This window comes from Triticum dicoccoides, chromosome 1B (genome assembly GCF_002162155.2).
Source record: "Triticum dicoccoides isolate Atlit2015 ecotype Zavitan chromosome 1B, WEW_v2.0, whole genome shotgun sequence".
Taxonomy (NCBI): Eukaryota; Viridiplantae; Streptophyta; class Magnoliopsida; order Poales; family Poaceae; genus Triticum; species Triticum dicoccoides.
In genome coordinates this window covers 192,313,070-192,331,788 of record NC_041381.1, presented here as the reverse complement: position 1 = coordinate 192,331,788, position 18,719 = coordinate 192,313,070, and the positions used below count along the sequence as shown (strand labels likewise).

Genomic DNA, 18,719 nt, shown 5'->3' with positions numbered 1-18,719 from the left:
ATCCTCCCAACAAGATTCGCAAGACAACGCAAGGCTAGACAGTCAACGTAGTTGTGTAGATGATGAGCACATCTCCCCTACTCCACCATCACAGGTGTTTGCTCTAACTTGGCACTATTATATGTAGTTGCATGTTGCATATGATGTCTAGCTTGTATTGCTTCTAACTTTGTTTAATTGCATCTGCTTACTTTACACATAATGCCTGTGAATATGACATGTGTTCCTGTTTCTACATCAGACTACTGTTCTTGCATATCCCGCATCAGTCACTTATGATAAGGCACCTTTAAGTCGCCATTGTGATATTGGTTGTGTCTTGCATATGATTTCTAGCATGTACTGCTTCTAATTTGTTGAAACGCCATACAGTTTGAACTTGGCAGAGTGATATTGGTTGCATCTTTCATATGGTGTCTAGCTTGCAGTGCTTCTAATTTGTTGAAATGCCTTCTGCTTAGTTACCACATCATAGGTGTGAATATGTCATGCCATCATGTTTTTCATACATATTATATCCTCACATCATGTGTTTGCCTTTCATCCGAGTAGTGTTCGTCAGTATCATGCATGAATGAGTCTGAAGAGCGAATTTTATTCCTTTTTCTTATCGGTTTGACTTCACAATACAAAATCATTACAGCTGAAGGAAATTAGTCCGGCAGTGGATGATGGTGGTTCTTCGGAGCAACTCAAACAGGGGGTCTCTACAGATTCTACTCCGCCATCCTCCCAACAAGATTCGCAAGACAACACAAGGCTGGACAGTCAATGTAGCTGTGTAGATGATGAGCATATCTCCCCTACTCCACCATCACAGGTGCTTGCTCTAACTTGGCACTATTATATGTAGTTGCATGTTGCGTATGATGTCTAGCTTGTATCGCTTCTAACTTGAATTGCATCTGCTCACTTTACACATAATGCCTGTGAATATGACACGTGTTCCTGTTTCTAGACATACGTGTACATGATGAGCGCATCTCCCCTACTCCACCATCACAGGTGCTTGCTCTTACTTGGAACTGTTATATGTGGTTGCGTTTTTCGTATGATGTCTAGTTTGTATTGCTTCTGAATATGTTGAATTGCATCTGCGTAGCTTACAACTTATACCTGCAACGATCACTTACCCATAAGACACATTTAACTTGGGACTGTGATGTAGGTTGCATCTTGCATTGTCTTCTAGCTTGCACTGCTTCTAATTTCTTGAAATGGCACTTACAACGAGACACTTTTTACCTGATAGAGTGATATTGGTTGCATGTTCATATGGTGCCTAGCTTTCCTTTCTTCTTATTTTGTTGAAACTAGTTGACCCGTTGCGCCAAATGGCGCAGAGACCCGATAAAACCATGTTATCGATGAAGATAGTTTCATTTTGCAAGGACCTATTCGATATTGGTAGTAGAAAGCTCATGTGTTAAACCATGCTATATTGAAAATATGGTTATCGCTATATTGAAAATATGGTTATCACGCTGCAAAACCCGTGGCGCAGAGACCTGTTGATTCCATGTTAGCGATGAAAGAAATCCATGATTTAGTTGATTTTGTTACGGGCAAGCATATATGACAACAAATTTAATCTCTCTTAGTTGGGGAAAACGAGGACTTGTTGTCTACAATGGATGTACATACACCTTTAAATTTGGTAGCATAGTATTTTATATGAAACAAAATCTATGTAACAAATCTAATCCCCTTTAGTATGAATCTACAGTATTTTATTGTCTATAATGAGATGTATATACACATTCTAATTTGGTAGCACAAAGCCCCATTCAAAATCATGCCGCTGAAAATACATATATCTTTTTGAATCCATGTGCGCATTGTACAAAAACATGTATTAGTTGTTTTAGTTACGAGCATACACATGCGGTAAAGACAATAAGAATAATATACTTCTTAACATTTACACCTTGATGTAAAAAAACAAAGGCAGTATACTGCCTGGCCTACATCTGAACGAGCACTACAAAGAGTCAATCTGCTATATAATCTCATCGGACTTCAACAACTCATTTGTTCTCCCACCTTTACTCCCTATACAATGACAAAATTTAATATAAGCCATGTCACTTCTTTACAAATGTATCCACACAAAAGACAAAACCCAAAGTTACACAATAAACCGACTCAGCAATCAAAATAATATACTTCTCAACATCTACATCTTTCTGTAAAAACAAAGGCAATATAATGTGTGTTTTCGGATAACAGAAAAACCTAGCCACATCTGAATGATAGATTGATAAAATAGAATACTTGCCTCAGATAAGTAAAAGAATCTACAATCAATACATGTATCCACTATCCAAATAGTACATGTATCCACTATGCACAGAACAATTTTCTTTGCCAAGTAACTTGCATGAATCGTAGTAATTTCAATTCATTTTGGGAAGAACATCAGAGCAAAGTTCTCGGGGCACTGGAAAAAACTTTCCGATGAACAAAACAGAGTCCTCGAAGTGAGAAATAATCTGCCCAATCTACATGCAAGATTACAGTTTTGATCTAAACAACTAAACCTGAATCAATAATATAAACCTAAATGCAAAGACTCCGGATTGCAAAAAGGCGTGCATATCTGAACGAAAATGGGGTTCTTCGTAACTTCGAACCACCCTCGCATACGCATACTTTGGTTCGATACTCAGCCTCTGGCAGGCCCAAAGATTCTAAAAGGACATCCAACATCATTCTGTAGGGGATTTTCACCATTGGTGGAGTAGCATGTGGTTTTTAAATGGTCTATTAATTTGCAGAGTATGAAAAGAATGTTAGGCATAGCCTAAAATGTCCTATTTATTTGACATCCAAAACATAGAATAACCGGAAGCCTATGGTTAAACCATGCCTGCTAGGCTGCTACAGCAAAAAATAGGCATAGCAAGACGCCCACTATAAATAGCCGACATTACTGAAGGCAACCATCTGACATTCTATGAAGCAACAAATGTATTGTACTCCCTCCGTCCGGAAATACTTGTTGGGGAAATAGATAAAAATAAATGTATCTAGAACTTAAATACGTCTAGATATATCCATCTCTGCGACAAGTATTTCCGAACGGAGGGAGTAGGAAATTATATCTAAAAAAAGGAATTCCAGTGCATATTTAAGCAGTGATCAATTCAAGCTGTTCCATTCACAACAGTGTTTACAGGGAACATTAGAAATGAGGCAAACTATATCTATTGTTCATTGCCCAGGTCATAGCAACAGAAACTACAATTTAGTTTGTTGTTACTTGATCTAACTCACGGAATGATCAAGATTAACCAAGAGCATGCGTTAGACAAACCAAGCCTAAGGAAGTAAGATATATAGTAAAACCTTTTAATTGCAATAACCAACCTCAGTAGACTGTTGTCTATCCTCAGAGTCAGTGTAACAATACACTGCATTTGAGGGAAACTGGCTCGGCATTTCTTTTATGCTCGCCACTTCATTCTGCAGCAATTATTCAGAGTACCATGAGTGTACACAAAAGAATTCCCAGGTCATTGTTATCATCTGAGCTTGGTCATTGTTATCATCCTTTTCTCCAACAGTAGGCGATGAAGTTTCAGCTTTACCACCGGAACTCGCCTCGTGCGTGAGACAAAACCAAAAGTGGGAGACATGTGTATCTATGGGTATATAGCATGAGGGTTGAAAGTAGCTGCGCCTCGGCTTCTTCATCAAGCTTCTCCATAGGGCCAGAACTGTCCCACTAGGAGCTCGAGTTCTACACCAGGAAGAACAGAGCCATCCTCTGCGACCACACACAAATATGAAAGCGGCGCAAAGCGCATCGAGCTACCACGACCTCCAAAGAAGGTATAACAACAGAAACAGCGTACACATCCTGCTCGCACGCATACACAAAATATAAGTAGCACAAGAACGAACAACACACAACCTCTGACCATATCCGAAACTTTTAAACGATCAACACGACATACAAATATTTAAAAGATCACTAAGGTAGACACCATGACGTAGAAGATACTGAAAGTAAAACACGCACACATGTAGTAGAAAGGAAAGAAGAAAACCTTGACGAGTCGAACGACACAGCGACAGAAGAAATCGTACAACCTGCAAAATACACAGAAATCAAGCGGTCGGAGCGCAATGACACACGGGCATGCAATGAACACTTGCCGGTCACAGAAGCAACAGAGCGGCCTATTTACCCTAGGCAGCAAGCAGAAGCACGTTGGGTAAGCAGCAGGATGGACGAGAAGAAGAAGTGCCAGCGACAGGAGAAGTAGGTTGAACCGTAGAACAAGCGTCAGCACACACGCATTTCATCAAACATTCCATAGGCAAGCACAAGAGGAGTGGACTAACCTCAATGCGAAGGAGGGACGGACCCAAGGCTCGACGTAGGCGACAACAGGAAACCGTACCAAACCGCGCATGAACGAAACAAAGGCAAACATGCGAAATTAGGACGACAAATCCAAAGCAGCGGCGAAGAACATGAGAACCAGAGAAGGACAAACCTCAACCAGCGGCGACCATCGAGCAGAGGAGGCCATCGGAACAGAGCATGGGGCGGCCACATCTCGGCCAGACGGCCACCATGCGGCGTGGTGCGGCATGGCACCTGGCGCCTGGCGAGGCTGATGTTCCCCTCCTCCCGTCAATGCAGACCATGGGACGTTCCCTTCTCATCACAGAAGCAAACGAACAAGTCATCAGCAACAAGCACCATAACAAAGAACAGAGTATACATGCAACAATATACATTCAAACTAACTTTAATCCAGGACACAAAACACTATATAAAGAGAGGCCAGACATCATCATGCTCATACAGGACATGGAACCAACGGAAAGTAAAATTGCTAAAACAGACGGTATCACACAAACATTTCATCGAGCAGCAGGCGTACATTCACATTTCCTCAAATACCTCACAGACACACACCTACGGGAGAAGCAGAACTTACGTGGATAGGAAGGACAGAATGACCGAAGCCCCTACGAAGGAGCCAACAACAAAATGAAGCAAACTGCACATGGACGGACAAACCGCAAGCGGATGCAATAAGCAAACCGCACGAAGAACGGAAGGAAAAAAAGAGGAGAGGACAAACAGGAAAGACCTCAACCAGCAGCACGCATGAAGCAAAAGACGGCCATGGCTACAGACCGCAGCGCAGCACGGTAGAAGGGCACGAAGCGAAGCGACTCGAAGAGGTCGCGGCAGTGCGGAAGCCGGGGTGACACCAAGCGGATGGAGTGGCGGGAACAAGTGAGAGGCAAAGAAAGAAGGAATGGGGGGGAAACGAAGAGAAAAGGAGGCCCTGCCAGCAGCGGCCGACACATGGGGGAATCAGACCATCACCCTCAAAGCTGGATAAACACCCACGAAACAAACACCGACACATGGACCACGTGGGGACCGGAGCCCACCGTCAGAGAGAGTGCCCAATCCGCACAGGCCTCGCCCAAGCCCGAGCACAGCCCCGTACGCCTCACGCCCACAGTGCAGTGCACGCACGTCAGCCGGCCCCCCGCGCGTCATCCACAGTAACAGGCCACCACAGAGGCCACGCCCACGGAGACAACGCAATGCCACAGATGAGCGGGTCCCTTTTTTCTCAAAAAAAAAAGACGAGTGGGTCCCATCCCGGAACGCGCTCACGCGGGGAGACGAACGGCGGCACGCGGGTGGATCAGCCAAACGAAACCAGCCAACTACCCGAACAGGGCGCGTACGAACGGCCGATGGGTCAAACCACCAGGAGGCCGCTCGTTTGAAACGCAGACGGGGCCGGCACGAGGCACACACCGCTTACACATGGGGCCAGAGGCGGGCAAGGGCCACCGAACAGAGGGTGGAACAGAAAACACCGGTAACGAACGACCGGAAGAAAAAGAAAACGACCAGCAGGACGCAAGACGCGACGCGGCATGGGCAGGGCGGACACCCGCTCGCCACACGCAACAGAGGTATGGCCTCAGCCAGCCCGAGCCAATCCAAACACGAATCGCCAAGTGCACACTAAACAAGCCAGAGACAGACCCCAACGCGTGGGACCAGAAGGAAACCAGGCCCTCCCGCAGCGAAGCAACCCACCATGTAAGCAGCGCTCTCAAATTAGCCACGCGCAGCATCGAGCATGCACGCGACCGGCACGCACGGGCCGGTCCATGCCGCGCAAGACCAGCGAATCCTGCCCACCCTCTGCAGGCCCTTCGGGACGCACGACACAGGACCGCCCGCCCGCCCAACCCATCCCGTGAGGAACCCAGCCTCGGCAGCCAACGAGCGGGGCCAGGAGCAGATGGGGCCTCCTGTCATTGCAAGGAGAACGCCCAACCGGGTACGCAATCATCGGTCAACCACCCTCCATGGCTTTCAAGGACACACGACGCGAGCAACAGATCGAACGCGCGGCGCGAGGACAGGCTCATTCTCCCTCCAGCGATTCACCCAGCCAATAACGCGGGTACACGAGCCCACCGGTCATGGACGTACGAAAAACAACCACGCGGTGAAAACAGGAGGCAGCGACCAGGCACCGATCGGATGGCCAAAAGAGAGAGTTGACCAGAAACAACTCGATCGAAGGGCCAACGAAGAGCGAAATCGAAGGAGCTTTTGCTGGGAGCGAGTTGGCTAGCTTCTGTTTTGTTTTAAATGCCTTCCGTTTATTATTTTTTTCATACATATTCCATCCTTCTATCGTACGTGTGAATATGAAACACTGTTTTTTTTGTATATATTTCATTCTTCTATTCTGCGCTTGCCTTACATCAAAGTAGTGTTCGTCTGTATCATGCATCAACCAGCTATGCAGAGCTAATTTTATTCATCTTCTTGTGGTTTTGACTTCATAAGGCAATATCAGAAAATAGGAAGGAAAAGAATAAGTTAGGGGATGTTGGTGGTCCTCCGCACCGACGCAAACAGAGACTCTCTAGATTTGCCACTGCTACTGCTAATGAAGTTGAAGTCCCAAGTCTACATGATGAGTTCATCTCCCGTACTCCACCATCGCAGGTGCTTGCTCTAAGTTGACAGTGTGATAATTGGTTTCATGTTGCATATATTGTCTAGCATGTATTTCTTCTATTTTGATTAAATTGTACCTTCTGAGTTTATACGTTATACATGTGCATATGACATGGCTTTCTGTGTCTAGAATACACTGCATCTATCTATCATATCATGTTCTTACATCAAAGTACTGCTGTTGCGTATCCCGCATCAGTCACTCATGATTGGACGCTTTTAACATGGCAGTTTGATAGTGGTTGCATCTTGCATTGATTTCTACGGTGTACTGACAAGACACTTTTAACTTGGCAGAGTAATATTGGTTGCATCTTTCATATGGTGTCTAGCTTGCATTACTTCTATTTTCTTGAAAATCCTTCTGCTTAGTTTGCACATTGTAGCTGTGAATATGTCATGTCGTCCTGTTTTTCTTACATATTCCATCCTCATACGGTTGTCTTACATCAAAGTATTGCTTGTCTGTATCATGCATCAATGAGCTCTGAAGAGTGATTTTATTCTTTTGTGTTGTGGGTACGGCTTGACATGGCAAAGTCAAAAAAGAGTAAGGAAAATAATATAGTAGGGAGTGGTGTTACTCGTCGGGTGAAACAGAAAAGGATTTGTCGTCGAGATTCTGCTGGTACTTATAGTGCAGTAGAAGATCCAAGTCCACCGGCTAGATCTACAAACACAGTATCACCTGCTCCACCAGCTGCAGCATCCGCTTCAATTGTACCAGCATCTCAACGAGTTACTCGTTCGTTTGCTTCGGAACTGGCCAGTTCCCAAGCTACCTTCACACCTAACACTACTTCCGAAGCACTGCTGACACAACAGGACTTGGCAAGATCAGATGAACCTCATGAGCATCAACACCAAGATGGTACCTGACCGAGTAAAGTTGCAGTTGCATGCTCCTTTATATGTACTCTCATAGTTTGATGTACACTAACACTTTTCATATTCGTTGCTGAACTATCACCACGGCACAAGCGGAAACAGACATCAGGGATAATGCTTGACAGATTAACAAAATCTAAACGAGGAAGAATGGAGATCCATTTTGAGGCAGGTTTAAACAAGCCACGTGATGCTACAAAGTCAGCCAAGTTAGTATCAGAGGCAGCCGTTGTCGTTATGTGTCATGCACGTATCCCCCAACGTGGATCTAGTACAGGAATGAGAAAGACAATACCCAGTTTAACACCTTCCTTGACCATTTATCCGTAAGTAATGTTATTCATCGCAATTAGTAATATTGTCTTGCTCTGTCTCATACTCTCTAGCTTCCTCCTTATAAGACTCACATTCTTTTTTCAACAGATGAGGTTCAAGTTGGATCCGAAAGATGATGCAACTAAACAAGCATGCACGCATGTTTTTCAGTCTGCTCTGCGACAGTATCGGTACCACCTTAGAAAATCTCACTTTGAAGGCAAGGCTAACAATGAAATCGCCCAAACATCTCCAGTGAAATATATTACAGATGAAGACTGGACAGCCCTCGTTAAACACTGGTCTGATCCAAAGTATTAAGTAGGCTATATATATTTGATCAGACCACGTATTGAACTTGTATTTATGTATGTGCCTTACAAGTGTATCTTCGTCTAGGCTAACTGTTTGAAGAACAAAACCAACCGTTCTAAAGTGAAATTCCAATAGACAATAGGATCTCGTAGCTATATTGCACACTGCGAGGCTCTTGTAAATAGCTGCTACTTCCTTCTTTTTTTGTGCCATATTATCGTATCTATATTGACTTGTTCCAAATACAGAGGAACACCCGTGTGGACCAAAAAGAACCTGAACCGAATGCAGTGCAAATCTTCAAGGATTGCCACACCAGCAAGATGAAGAGCATGAGCACACCAGTTCAAGCCGTTGTTGTAAGTCCTTACTCCTCCTGCCTTTGAACTGATTGGTACTGTGATGTGTTCATTTAACTACTTGGTTTGTAGCCAATGTCAGTTACTATGTTCACTTTTATGCATAGTTGTCTTAACGTATCATTTCACCTTACATGGTTTAAAAGAGATGAAGGATATTCTTTTGGTCTTGATATGTAATCTAGTTGTTATGTTCACGTGCGCACACAATGATAAAATAGCATGTTTGTTTTATATCTGTTTGTCCATGATATGAATGATGTCATACTATGTTCATCCTACTTTAAACCATGTCTCTTTATCCTTAGATGTCAACGAACGTGAGGAAATAGACAATACAGTAGGCATGCTACATGGACATATGTTCTGAAAGTGATTTTATTATGTAGTTTGCACTACAATACATGCTAATGTATTATAGTAGTTCACCAAAATAAGTTATGTATAAATGTTTAACCTACTTTGTTTGTTTTTGTCTCATTAGTAACTTATCTGGTACACTAATCTACAAGTTCAAACTTTCAGGAAGCTATGGAACAAATGATTGAACAACCACAACCACCTGAAGGTGACAAGGCTACCACAAGCACGATGTCACCTCTTGCTACAGTGCATCAGTATCTCTCCACTAACAGTGCAAAAAGCACCTTCCTGCGTAATTTCGGGTTGGTTGTCAAGGTAACCTCGTCCAAATTGCCTACTGAACAAAATCTTCCTGCTAGACAGAGTGATATATCTGTGCTCCAGACACAAGTTCAATCCCTAATGAACGTCGTTTCGGAAACAAGAATAGTGGTTGACAAATGTCGTCAAGATATGAATGGTTTTGAAACCATACTATCGGACATTCGCTTCGTTGTTCAAGAGCAATGGCAGAAAAAGGTGAAGATCGTGCTGCTCCATCAGATTCTACAGCCTGAAACATTAGCACTCAGGTCAAATGATTTGTGCTTCTATACATCTGATGGTGCTTTTATCAGGAAGGACTGTAAACTTTATGCCAACAAGCCTTTTGTTGTATGGTTGGAATTTATTTTGTTGTGATACAGCATTTATGATGCTGCCATAGGCTGCAGTAATTACGACGCTATTTTTGTATAGTATAGGTTTATCTTAGTAATGTATTCGGCCGAAAGCTTCGTAGGAGCCCAACATGCCAACATTCGTCGGGCCCATTCCAATTGGGCTAAAAATGATTACGGGCCGAAATTGGCATGTAGCCCACTAAAAATATCTGGGCCTAAATCAGCATAAGCTTTCATATTTTTCTGGTAGGCTTGTGCCCATAGTGGGCCTTTAACAGGCCTACACATAATTTGGTCCCTCAGTAAAAATAGGCCGTTTACAGGTGTAAATATCTCGAGCCCATAAAAACATGGGCCCTTAATAGACCGAAAGTGAGATTGGGCCCTAATTGTGCCAAATAACCCACTGGTCTTAGCAGGCCAAAATGGTGGCCTATTTACGATGCGGATCTTTGACAGGCCGAAATTCGGACGGGCCGTAAATGCGCCGACCTAATACACGGGCCTTTAACAGGCCGGAACTTCGCTCGGGCTAGATTATCGTCATTTTTATATGGGCCGTTAATGGGCCTGATATGACGTTGGGCCACATATGGCCCATGGTTTTCGTCCGGCGTTAACAGGCCGAAAATGACAATAGGCCGAAAGTGTCCCAAATCTGTAGTGGGCCTCTAACAGGGCGAATGTTAGACATGGCCGAATATGACCCAAATCCTTCACGGTCATTCATGGGCTAAAAGTTTTGATGACCTGTAAATGGGCCCAAATGAAGCAGGACCTTAAACGGCCGGAAATACACCGGGCCGTAATTCGGCCCAATTACTTAGCGGACTGTTAACGGGCTAGAAGTGACCATGGGCCGCGATGATGACAAGTTTAGGACAGGACGTTGACGGGCCGATTTGACAGAGAATGTTGGGCCTTTAGCTGGGTCGGCTCATTATGGTCTGCAAAATCTTGTGGGCCTTTAGCTGGGCCGGCCCATTGTGGTCCGCTAAATCTTGTGGGCCTTTAGCTGGGCCGGCCCATTATGGTCTGCAAAATCTTGTGGGCCTTTAGCTGGGCCGGCCCATTATGTTCCGTTAAATCTTATGGGCCTTTAGTTGGGCCGGCCCATTTAAACTTTATGGGCACTTTTGGGCCCGTCCACGTGTCAACATATCATAGGCCCATCTCGACCGTTGGATGAGTGACACCTGTGCCAACGCGGAGCTGACGCATGGATCCGTCAGCCAATGAGAATTTTACACATGGAAAATCGGCATTGGTCGTGGCTGTTAGCGGGTTATCAGATCCAAAACCAGACCCGATAGCTTAACGGCGGTTAACGGCGTCCCGTTATGGTGGATGCCACGTGTCGGTCACCCTTGACAAAAGTACTTCTATGACGCGCGATTTATCGTCATGGAAGTGGACACTTCGGTGATGATAATTTTGGTAATGTCATGGAACACTTCTACGACAGCACAGGTATGACTATCTTGATTCTGTCATAAAATCGTCATGGATGTACATGCATGACAGAGAACGCGACCTACTATGACAAACACGTATCATCACGGAAGTGTATTTTTTTGTAGTGTGAAGAGCAAGCGCTTGAGGTCATTGAAGGCCGGTTGCACCACGTCAGTACATTCGAAAGAATCAGACTTCTTGAGGAGTCAGTAGAGTGGTAGGCCCTTCTCGCCAAGCCTAGAGATGAACCGAGTAAGGGCATATCCAACGGGAACTGGAAGTGCTAGTTATCGACTAGAGGGGGGTGAATAGGTGATTTTTATAAAAGTCTTCAAAACATGGTGAATTTGAAGACAAACAGATAAACTGAGCCTATATAGTAAGCAGTGGAATGAAAACTACACTAGGCTAGCATTAGTCATACATACAATTCAGTGAAAGCACGAAGACTAACTGCAACTAGGTAGACAGGATCAGAAAGGAAGATAGCACGAAGCTAAACAGATAATAGTCTTCACAGAGTGAAATCAAACAGATCAGACGGGCAAGCAATGACTTCACGAAGACAACTGTAAAGTAAGGAGAGTAGATGATAGAACCAGTAGCTTGACGAAGACAAGGATTTGGTAGACCAGTTCCAGTTGTTGTGACAACTGTATGTCTGGTTAGGGAGGCTAAGATTTAACTCAGAAGACCATGTCTTCACCTTATTCCCCTTGAGCTAAGGACAAACAGTCCTCGCCCAATCACTCTGGTAAGTCTTCGAGGTGGACTTCCAAACCTTCACAGACTTCGTTCAACGGCAATCCACAATGTCTCTTGGATGCTCAGAATGCGATGCCTAACCGGCTGGAGGATTCGCAGTCCTCAAGTGTGACAAGTCTTCAGATCACTCGGACAGAAAGACTTCAGTGATGCCTAACACTCTTTGGCTCTGGGTGTTTTGGGCTTTGTCCTTGCAAGGATTTCTCTCAAATGCTTCGGAGGTGGGTTGCTCTCAAACGACAAAAGTCGTGCACTAACTCTGAGCAGCCACCAATATATGGTGTAGGGGGTGGGCTATTTATAGCCAGGAGGCAACCCGACCTGATATGTCCGAAATGACCCTGGGTCACTAAGGAACTGACACGTGTCCAACGGTCAGATTTCAAACACACGCGCTGGCTTGGCTTGGGATACAAGCAAGGCTGACTCATCCAGCTCTGGATAAGATTTGCTCTCGTTGTCTTCGCTCGAAGACATAGGATTTGGTTGAGCATCACATCAGTCACTCTGACTTTGTTCACTTGGACCCCACTTAATAGTATGGTGGTTCCTATGACTCAATAAAGAGGAAAAGGAAACTACAAAACAACTATGTCTTCGCACTCCATAGTCTTAAAGTGAATAGCTTCACATGTCATAATCTTCGTCGTGAATGTCTTCACGAACCACCATTGTCTTCAATGTCTTCACACATTTTTAGGGGTCATCTCTGGTAGGTAAACCAAATCAATGAGGGACACTACCTGTGTTATCCTGCAATTCTCAGAAACACATTAGTTCGTCAACCACGTTTGTCGTTAATACTCCAAAACCAACTAGGGGTGGCACTAGATGCACTTACAATCTCCCCCTTTTTGGTGATTGATGACAAACTGGTTGAAGTTTTTAATGGGGATGAAAGTATGTGAAAGTTCAGTATTGTGAGTATTGTCTTCATACATATGACGAGGCTCCCCATGAAGATGTGCATATAAATAGTTTGCTTTTGAATGCAAATGCACATGGCAAGTTTTTCTTTATGGAGGCCATATTCAAAGTGTGAAGACAATTTATCATGCATATAAAAATATAATGAAGATAATGATATGCATAATGGAAAATGGACGTCTGCAGAATGACTTCATGCAGAATTTATCTTCACATCACAAAGTGGCAGCAAAAGTAGCAGACGGCCATCAAGTTTAAGTGTTACAGCTCAAAAGCCAAAAGTTTCAGAACGAGAGTTGTAAGAACTTAGCAAAAATTAAGCAACCACCCATATGGACCCGCTTGAAGACTATCAACTCTTGTGCTTCTCCCCCTTTTGTTAGTAATGACCAAAAAGGTTTGAAGACATAGATTATCTACTCGTTCCCAGGTGGAGACAAAGTTGGAACTGCAGGGTCAACGTTGGAGTTTGGTGGTGCAGACGGGCCTTGTGTATCATCATCTTGCAATGCAGTTAGAACTGGCGAAGTGGCGTCATCTTCTTCATCGACGACTCTCGCAACAACAGTTGTAGCCGAACATGAGCACTCAGAATCTTGAATGGAGGGTGTGCGATGCCAACTGGCATTTTGAGGAGGCCTGGAGTCAAACTTGAAATTCTCACTGAAGCCATCCGCGCGAAGATCATCTTCAGCGCAGAGCAAGGTGAGACTCTTCCAGGAACGGCGACATGCTTCATGGGCTACAAACGAGTTCTTGGTGGCCAAGTTGTGAATGCGATTGACATCCACCAAGATACTTTGCATCTGACGCTTCAACCAGTCATGATGTTTGTCCTGCTATTGATGTAAAGCTACCATAAGCTCACGGTCATTAAGTACACGAGGACGCTTTTGAGGCCTTTGAGCAATGGTGCTTGCAGTGGCTTTAGCATTTGCACGATGCGGTAGGCGCAGGTTGCCAGCCAAAGGATAAGCAGGAGTTGCAGCATTGGTCACATGAACTCCATCAATGGGTTGTGTGAAGCTCTGGAACTCAGTATTCTGAAGGTGGAGGGGCTTCTTGGCAGGCTCAGGGTAGATGGCTTTTACAGACATATCAACATCAGGCAAAAAGACAATGTGGTTGCATGCTGATGACCGATAGTCAACAGTTGAATGACGCTTAATCAAGCGCATTACCCATGGAGCATAAAACTTCAGACCAAATAGATAAATCCCAGAAGCAGCAAGTTGTCTAATGAAGAAATCCTGGGTGTTGAATCTGATGCCATTGATGATATAGAATACCAAACTCTTCATGGCGCCTTCAAGTTTGGCTTCAGAAGAATGGCCTTTGATGGGCCAGAGAGTACGCCTCAGAATGTGATACACTGTGCATGGCGGGCACTCAAGGTCCTTAACAAAGAATTCCTTTGGATATTCAGCGTCTTGGGGCAATGGCTTCATCATGCTAAGCATTTGGCTCATGTTCGGCTCTGGTTTCTGAAATATGCTCTGCAGTTCATTCTGATGAAGCGTACAACCAGGTTCATATAACTCACCTAGAGTGGGCAGGGAAGTAAGCTCGATGATATCTTGAGCTTTGGTTTCGTGATGTACATCACCTGTCATCCACTCAAGGATCCAAGTCTTCGGATCCCTATTGTAGCCTCGAATGTGTAAGGTGGCATAGAACTGCAGGAGGAGCTCTTCATTCCAGTGCTCTTTATCAGTCATGAAGGCCAGAAGGCCAACATCCCTAAAGCAGTCAAGGGCTTCTTCCTGACATGGCGGTCCAACCATAGCATCTCAATCCAGATGTCTGTGTAGAAAAATCTGGTCTTGATTGTACGGGATGCAAGAGTAATAGCTTCGATGTTGATGGCTCCAAAATCTGTCAGAGAAGATCTTCGGCTTCTTGTAAGGGTTCTTGGCACTGTCAAAGAAGGTATTGTCCTCTCTAAAGCTAAGCACGCTGAATGAGCCTTGTGTAGTGACAACAGTTGGAAGCCTTGGCAGACACGGCTTTGGCTTCTGAACTTGAGGCCTTCGCTCCACATGTAATCGTATTGGGGTCCTGGAGCAGTGGGAGGAATCATAATTGGCCAACGGACAGTGACAAGCTGACATTCACGATTGAAGGCCCTTTCCATGGTGTGAGGCCGCAGTGGAGGAACAGCGCCATCAATGGTGATTGGCGTCATAGTGGCTTCAACATTTACATTTGTTGTAGGCTCCACATTGTCGTTAGCCATGACAAGGTCATTGGCTTCAGTAGCATTGTTGGTGGCAGCCTCATTATTTTCAACCTCCATCTGGTTAACAACTGGAGAGTCAGGCACGAACACATTCTCTTCAAGAATGACTTGATCAATAACAGGGGGTGTGGCTTATCTTTCTTCTTCTCTTCTTTCTTCTTCGGCTGATGCAACCGGAATGTCTTCAGCAGCTTTAGCTTCAGACGCTTGAGCAGTCGCAGAAGGATTCTCTTCAGGGAACACTTGACGTGCCACTAAGCTAGATTGTTGTGAATCTTCTTCTAGAATGGTGGACATGGAGATGGATGGCCTGAGACCTTTGCGAAGCCTGCGAAACGCAGGCGACGCCTTTGGAGAGGGAGTGGTCTCCATGTAATAGTCATCATCAAGCACCGAAGAGGTGACTTGAGTAGGTGGAGTACGAGGTGTCTCATCTTGAAGAGGGGTAGGTTCTTGTTCTTGTTGGCGCTCAGCCCATGAGTCATCTTGAGCAATTGGCGTTAATGGACGAGCAATGCTAATGTATTCACTGCTCGTAGGAGCAGGCAATGATACTAACTGGGGCTCGAGCTGAGGAAGGACTTCATCATCAAGTACATTGTCTTCATGACCAATGTCTTCAGCTGCGTTGGGGTCAACAGCTAGAATATCTTCAGGTTATGGTGCCTCTGTGGAAGCAGGCTCATGAACGACGAGACGACGCTCGCGGTTAGCAGAGGCCTGGTATGCAACAGAAATGGGTTCAACTATGAGGGGCTCTGCAGCAGCATGCTCTTTCTTTGAAGACTTAGAGCCCTTTGTCTTGAACTTTTTCTTTGAGGGAGCATCATCAGATGTATCCTTGTGCTTCCTCTTCCTGGCTTCTACTTCAGCCTGCCTGGTCTTCTTGAGCTCAGAAGCAGTAGAGGGGACCTTTGGCTTCGAGCTAGTCATGCTGGCAGGGAAGACAATGTTGGGTTGTCCCTTCCTTGTAGCATCAGGATTAGCTTCAGCAGGCTTCTTATTCTTCTTAGCAGCCATTCTGGGATCAATGCCAGGACGCCCAAGAGATTTCCTCTTTTCATCTTCAATGTGTGCTTGCACACATTTCTGAGCATAAGACTTCATGCGTTATTGAGAGCCTTTAGTTTCTTCACGCTTCTTGTGAAATTCAGTTTTAAGGTCATGCAGCAGCTTCTTGAAAATTTGCACATCTGCCACACTGAGCTTGTGCATATTCTTCTTGAAATGCGCCTTCTCATAATCAATCTTATTTTTGAGCTCGACGATTCTCTGTGCCAAGGCCAGCTCATTAGCAATGGCTCCGTGGAATGTGACGGGCAGCTGCAGACTATCAATGTGGATGCTCTGGTCGTCGAACCACTCATCAATGAAGTTATTCAAGATGTCAACATCAAAGAGGGGCAGATCATTGAAGATCTCCGCCTCTTGATTGCTCTTGATCAACATCTCTAGAGCTTCATGATGTCTACTACACAACCTTCTTCTTGTAGATGTTGTTGGGCCTGCAAGTGCACAGGTTTGTAGGACAGTAGCAAATTTCCCTCAAGTGGATGGCTGAGGGAGTCCTGGACTAGGGGGTGTCCGGATAGCCGAACTATCATCATCGGCCGGACTCCAAGACTATGAAGATACAAGATTGAAGACTTCGTCCCGTGTCCGGATGAGACTTTCCTTGGCGTGGAAGGCAAGCTTGGCCATACGGATATGTAGATCTCCTACCATTGTAACCGACTCTGTGTAACCCTAGCCCTCTCTAGTGTCTATATAAATCGGATGGTTTAGTCCGTAGAAGGACAACAATCATACCATAGGCTAGCTTTTAGGGTTTAGCCTCCTTGATCTCGTGGTAGATCTACTCTTGTAATACCCACATCATCAATATCAATCAAGCAGGACGTAGGGTTTTACCTCCATCAAGAGGGCCCGAACCTGGGTAAAACATCGTGTCCCTTGTCTCCTGTTACCATCCGCCTAGACACACAGTTCGGGACCCCCTACCCGAGATCCGCCGGTTTTGACACCGACATTGGTGCTTTCATTGAGAGTTCCTCTGTGCCATCGCAATCAAGAAGGATGCCTCTTCCTGTCTTTAAAGACGGTGCCATTGCCAAAGGAGCTTTGGCCGCTAGTCAAGCTATCTGGCTGGGTGGTTTTCTTATGACCGCCTGTCCGGCCACCGCTTCGACGATGACCTCTCAGGTCATCAAAAGCGATCTTCGCATCAACTCGGAATTCACCGAGCAGCTGGATTCGATGGAGCTATCTTTCATAAACGAGCTCTTGGATCGCATCGCCGTCCTGGGAGTCGCTACAGACTACGATCAGATTGGGCTTAAAACCGATCTGAGAGAAATTAACTCTCCCCAGGCTACCCACCATGTTGCTGTGGTAGAAGAACAACGCGGCGACTCTTCCCCTATGTTAAGAACCAGTTATGTCCGGATTCCCGATCCCTCCATGCCGGATTCCCACGGAGGGACAGACGTCAATCGAGTACTGAACCTAAAGTCAGGCAGCGGACTAGATTCGTTGAACGACCTCCAGCAATCCAAGCTTCCAAATCCGGAAATTCCTCGGCCTTTGAGCCTCAGATTGGGCGGGGCTCTGAATTTAGTTCCACCCGCCCACCCAAACACAAGCGATCTATCTCAAATACGGCAAGAGCCCGATGAAACAGTACATCATTACTGGGTCAGATTCCTCCTAGTTATGGACAGGATAAAGGACTGCCATGAGGAAAGCACAATCTCTATTTTCTGCAATAATTGCATGGACAAGGGAATCATGAACGCCATAAGTCATCGCGAGGTGACGCGCTTCGCCGACCTGGCGACCATAGTATGAAAATACTGTGCGATGGAGAGTGCCTGGAAAACCGAAACTAGATTTTGGGACAATCCGGCTCTAAACACAACCTTAGTCTGGAATAAAAGGGTGCACCATGCTCAAGCACCTGGGTCAAAAATCAAAAAGCAAAAACCCCCCAAAGGGTACGGAACTGTACTGGAGGGATGGCTCAGCGGACCCTGCAAAATCCATAATGCAGAAGGCGCCACTCCAACACATAGCCTCCGGGCATGTTGGATACTACGGCAGGTGGCCAAAAGTGGCGAAGGGCTTCTAGCCCCGGACAACCAGCCCAATAGCACCAGTACGGTATCAACAGTCTTCGAGACTTTCGCATCAAATAATATGCAGAAACGAACAATCCGCAGCCTCGCCGAAGTCTACCAAGTAGCAACAACAAATCCATGGAACGACACGGCTATCACCTTCAATGCCAGCGACGAACCTAAATTCCGAACAGCCCGAGCACCAGCCGCATTGGTCCTCAGTCCCATAGTGGACGGCTTTCGTCTTACCAAGGTACTCATGGATGGCGGCAGCGGATTAAACCTCAT

The 18,719-nt window shown here is 45.3% G+C and overlaps 1 long non-coding RNA gene across 3 annotated transcripts; it reads right to left on the bottom strand.

Annotated features, from left to right (window-relative positions):
* Nucleotides 1-1,888: 1,888 nt before the first annotated feature.
* LOC119327859 lies at nucleotides 1,889-5,257 on the bottom strand. 3 transcript variants are annotated; one of them, XR_005158734.1, is made up of 3 exons: nucleotides 5,112-5,257; nucleotides 4,956-5,018; nucleotides 1,889-4,669 (listed from the first exon to the last, which is right to left on the bottom strand). It is a non-coding gene; the product is annotated as an uncharacterized LOC119327859 (long non-coding RNA). The 3 variants fall into 3 exon arrangements; XR_005158733.1 differs by having other exon boundaries at nucleotides 1,889-5,018; XR_005158735.1 differs by lacking the exon at nucleotides 4,956-5,018.
* Nucleotides 5,258-18,719: the final 13,462 nt, after the last annotated feature.